General features: G+C 38.9%; 1 long non-coding RNA gene across 1 annotated transcript; it reads right to left on the minus strand.

Annotated features, from left to right (window-relative positions):
• Window positions 1-1,224: 1,224 nt before the first annotated feature.
• On the minus strand, window positions 1,225-3,296 carry LOC123985291. The gene is made up of 2 exons (XR_006828645.1): window positions 3,128-3,296; window positions 1,225-1,769 (listed from the first exon to the last, which is right to left on the minus strand). It is a non-coding gene; the product is annotated as an uncharacterized LOC123985291 (long non-coding RNA).
• Between the last annotated feature and the right edge of the window lie 1,894 nt (window positions 3,297-5,190).

The following is a 5,190-nucleotide window of genomic DNA, read 5'->3' on the forward strand; positions in this document are numbered from 1 at the left end:
AGTGTGAGAAGTAGTATGTGACGGTATATTTCATAACTAATTTTGTGATCAAAAACTTAATTTGAAAAGCTAACTTTATGTTGATCATATTACAGTTATTACAGGTTTGGGACATGTAATTTAATTTAATTTAAATTATAATAGCTAATTTTTATAATAGAATGTATAAGTTGGTCACTGTTTAAATTGATACAGCGAGTAATACTAAGGGGTGGAGTGCAGATAGATAAAACTGATCCTTGTCTGTGTGGGTTAATTGTGCATTGATGTGGTGGTAATGCCTCAGGGCTCTGGTTGGGGCCCAGCTAGAAATTTTACGTTCCCAGAACATTCTGAGAAGCCCCCGCTGGTGTCAAGGACGCTGCCTGGTAACGTTGCCAGAACGTTTCCAGACAGTCACGATGTGGAGTTCTTTAAAGGGTTTGGGGACGTTATTTGGAGGAGCTTCAGGGAACATTCAGGACGTTCTGGGAATGTTTAGAGGACAATATTCAATTCATAAATTCAATGTTTCCAGAACGTTCTGAGAACGTCCTGCTGGTGTCAATAACGTCGCTTGGTTATGTTCCCACAACGTTCCCAGACAGTCACGATGTGGAGTTCTTTAAAGGGTTTGGGGACATTATTTGGAGGACCTTCAGGGAACATTCAGGATGTTCTGGGAACATTACGAGGACAATATCTTTTTGGAAATTAAACGTTCTCAGAACGTCCCACTGGTGTCAGGAACATTGGCTATTAATGTTCCTGCAACGTTCCCAGGCAGTCATGATGTGGAGTTCTTTAAAGGGTTTGAGGACGTTATTTGAAGGACCTTCAGGGAACATTTAGGACGTTCTGGGAATGTTTAGGGGACAATTAGATAGGACGTTCCCTCTAGGACTCCACTACAATACATTCCCCTAACATTTACAGAACCTCTAAGAGACCAACCTAGAATGTAATTCTTGGTTCCATTTAGGTCCTTCGATTATGTTTACATAACATTTTCGGAACCTTTAGTAATATTAAAGGAACCTTTAAGGGACCAAACTAGAATGTTATTTTTTGGTTCTTGCATCACCTTCCCAGAATTTTTTTTCCTTGGCTGTAAATTTCACAGTTGATAGCTGTTTAAGTTAATGTTTGTTAACGGTAAATAACTATAGCATAAACAAACATCTTAGCTATAATATAAATCTGTTTACAGTCTACCTCAGTTATAAACAAAGAACAACTCTGTAATATATATTACGGCATTTATTAAGTTCAACTTTACAGTATATTAATAGCAGGAGTGGTTGCCAGAATTTCATTGCAAAAAATGAGCTACATACAATACATCAGGCCATAAAGTTGGTGGCTACGAATTTTACAGTCAACCACTTAAATTTACAAAGACTTAAATTATGCAAAGGACATAACAAATAAAGCCCACTGCAAACCAATGTACAGACTATCATTAATAAACTTTAAGAAACTGTTTTTGCATGTACACATCCTCTGAAAAACAGATTGAACAGATCCAACAACTTGTTCAGTATACTCATAAAGCAGTGATGAGATCTTGAAAAAACAGGTGTCCATACACACTATATATGAAATTAGCCACTTGACCCAGGTTGATCAAGAGTGATGAGTCACTGCGTCCAGAGTTGAATGAACAGGGCGCTCAACATGGGACTGAGTCTCACACAGACTTGATGTTCAGGAAACTTGAACTTCAAAGTGTACTGTCACCACTCACATGTTGTCCATCATATGTTGATGGTGAACTGGCATGATCCTCCCTGCAGAAAAAAACAGAAACAAAGCAAAAGTTAGATTGATGCAGTAGTTGAGGATGATGCCTACACAGAGAAACTTAACCTGTTGGAAACCTCCAGCTACTGTATTTGCAGGGAGAATGCCTAAAAACACACACGCAAAATCAGGAATAACTCCTCAACCATTTGGCCTAGATACATAATTCTGGTCTCCTTTGAAAGGTCAGAAGGTAAGGAATATAAATCCATTGTAAATTAACATATTTATTTGACCATTACAGACTACATGGAGATGCAATAAAGAAAAACATGATATTTTCATCCTTGCCTGGTAAAAAATGCAATAAACTATTAAAACCATCATCCAACTCATTATAATGCAACTGAATATCTTCTAATACACCTGGAAAGCAACTGCAACTGTATTTGTGTTTTTCAAAACCTTTCAAAATTGAAAGGTAACAGCAATCTGGAATATAGTTTTGCAGGTCACTTTTATAAGTTGAAAGTGAAAGGATTCATCGATTAAATCGATAAAATTGATTAATGAAATGCATCAACGTAAATTCTTTGCATCGATGCTTCGTTTAATCCACTTAACTATAGAGCACAGTGTTTTATTACTCACATTACATCGCGCTTATGCTACACGACTTGATTATGATGGCGCTGTTTGCAAAGTGGCAGAAGAGAGAGATTATTTCAAGCTAAAGAAAATCACAACTCTGTAATGTTACAGTCTGTCCACTGTAAAACAAAACTTATGTCGCCTCGGTAACAGCACGACAGCAACTTATCAGAAAGCAGCCGGTGTTCTGCCAGCGGACCACAGACAAGGTAACAGTAACAGCAACTTAAGCACTTTGGGTGGGGTGGATGATGGCGCATAGATAAGATGCTTTGGTGTGGGAGACCTGGGTTCGATTCCCACTGTAAGACATCCACCATTGTGTCCCTGGGCAAGACACTTAACCCCTCGTTGCTCCAAAGGCGGGTGACCTCTGACATGTATAGCAATTGTAAGTTGCTTTAGATAAAAGCACACATGCGTTTGTTCTCCTTTTTGGGCTGTGAGTTGTAACCTCACAGTCAGGGTGTTAACTGGGTGCCGGGGAGCTTCACCTTTTAACTCGCCCAGTGCGAACTATACCACGGCTTTTGGGGTAGCTCACTTTTTTTATAGCTTAGTACTGAAATGCATTCTGTCTACCTGTTACCCAGATACTAATCATAAAAATGATCTGCAAAACAATCTTCCAGAGTGCCGGTTTGTATGAAGCTGTTGGCTTGGACTGTGGACCTCAGGAAGATCAAATGAGGGAAGTTTGAGATATGCTTGCAATTACTGATCGTTTTGTACACTTAATTTTACCATGGCTTACCTCTAATGAGCCTCACAAGACTGGTGTTGGAGTCATTGGGTCCTGACATGATTGAAGACAGGTGGGAGAGTCTCATACAGACATGGTACGAAGTTTAGGAAACTGGAACTTTGAGCAGGTGTGTTCTGCTTGAAGACTTACAAGTTGTCAACCAGGTGTTCACTGTCGACTGGTGTCATCCTCTCTGCAGCCAGAAAAAAACGATAAGAAAACATTAATAGAGGTTTAAACAAAACAAAATTCATACAATTGTATACAAAGACTAGATTATGCATGCTGCAGTCAGTCTATACTGACTAGAGGAATACCTGACATAAATGCTGAAATCTATTGAAAAATCCTACAGTAGACAGAACCAAGGTATTTCGTATAAACAGCTGCTATGCCTCTCCACAGCCTGTGGACCTCAGGACACTCAGGAAGGTTGTAGCTAAGTGGAGCAACGTCAGAGGGCAGTAAGCTGTTTGTTTGAGGCAAGTCTCCAGAAGGTATAAAATGATCTACTGTATATTCTTGTAATTAAGAAAATAGGTAAGATTAAATTACATATATTTATTAAACAGTGATTAAATATTGTAAGGACTCAAAACAACTGAAGAAAGGGACTTGGATGGTTGAGACTGATTAGAAGTTGAAATCACACGAGATAATGCAAGGACTAGATTAATAAAGTGCTTAACGTCAACAATTGCATGCTAGGAGTGTGCGATATTTATCGTCTACGATAATATCTTAATTGTTGATTTAACAATGTGTGAGCAGACTTTAATGAGTAGGCTATGTCACTCACTTTGCAAAACACTATTAAAAACACCTTGTCCACTCAGTCAATGCTTCATGCATATAGTACACGTGTGCTAGAGTTAAACATGAAATGGCCACTGATAAAATGCATGACTTAAGTTGAGTGAATAAATAGCGGCAAGCAATATAACATCTTACACTGTACAATACTGCTATACTAAGGCCTTATTGGGACACGGTGCTTTCTGCTCAGCTGCCATTCATGGCGTTCACACACAAACTAGCTCCAGCTCCGCTAACGCATGCACACTGAGCGAGAACGAGCTAGTACTATACTCAACATTTACATACAACATATTTCTGAAGGATGCCAAATATTGTCTAATTGTGGTTATTGATAAATTCCCAGAAAATATTTAGACATTACTTCATATGCACATTAAAACATTAAATGGCTGAGATAAGCCTTCTATTATTTTGTACACCAAACTGTACAATCCCTTACCTCTATTTATCCTTGAGGTTGATGAGGTCCATGTCATGTGCAACCACTGGCAGATGTTTAAGAACTAAAAGAAAGAGTATGGATTTAAAAGAAGACAGGAGGATCCTCTTATCCTCTAAATTCACACAACATAGACAGCTGGACTACCCACCTAGTACAACACTTACCACATAATGGTTTTGCAGCAGCCAAAGTTAGATTCTGGCTTGGGCAATTTGCTGCATATCTTCGCCTCTCACCACTGTGTTTCTTAAGTATGCTGTCCTCATTGGGCCTGTATGACATGCGGAGAACAGATCAAATTCCTGACAGACTCACAAACTTTGGTGATGTCCTCATCTGATAACAATATGTAATTTTTTAGCAGTCAATTTACTCAAAGTATGTCTGACCCAACTCATGTATAGTTTTCTCATCAACAGTGTTTTGTATGTTCAAGGCAGGTAGCGGAAACTGAGAAAAAGATCACTGAAATTCTGCCTGTCTTTGTACACAACTTACACTTGAGGGGTATCTGGTTCAGCATCATCTGGTTCAACTGGAACAGATGATGCTGAGATCCCTGTAACTCAGTACAGTCTGTAGCAAAATATCTGTGTTTCTGTTACATCTGGGCGGTTAACTTGAATATATGTGAGCATCCTTTCACTGGACGACGTCATTCCACAATATGCTCCTTAAGGTGAGCTATTAACGTTAAGGTTAGATCTTTGGTATCTTGACATTGGCGTTTATATAACGCTATTGCACATTTAAAGCAGTAACTAAACAGCAGCCCGACAGTAACTGTAGCAGGTCAGATACATTTTCTCTC

Source organism: Micropterus dolomieu, linkage group LG17 (assembly GCF_021292245.1).
Source record: "Micropterus dolomieu isolate WLL.071019.BEF.003 ecotype Adirondacks linkage group LG17, ASM2129224v1, whole genome shotgun sequence".
Classification (NCBI taxonomy): Eukaryota; Metazoa; Chordata; class Actinopteri; order Centrarchiformes; family Centrarchidae; genus Micropterus; species Micropterus dolomieu.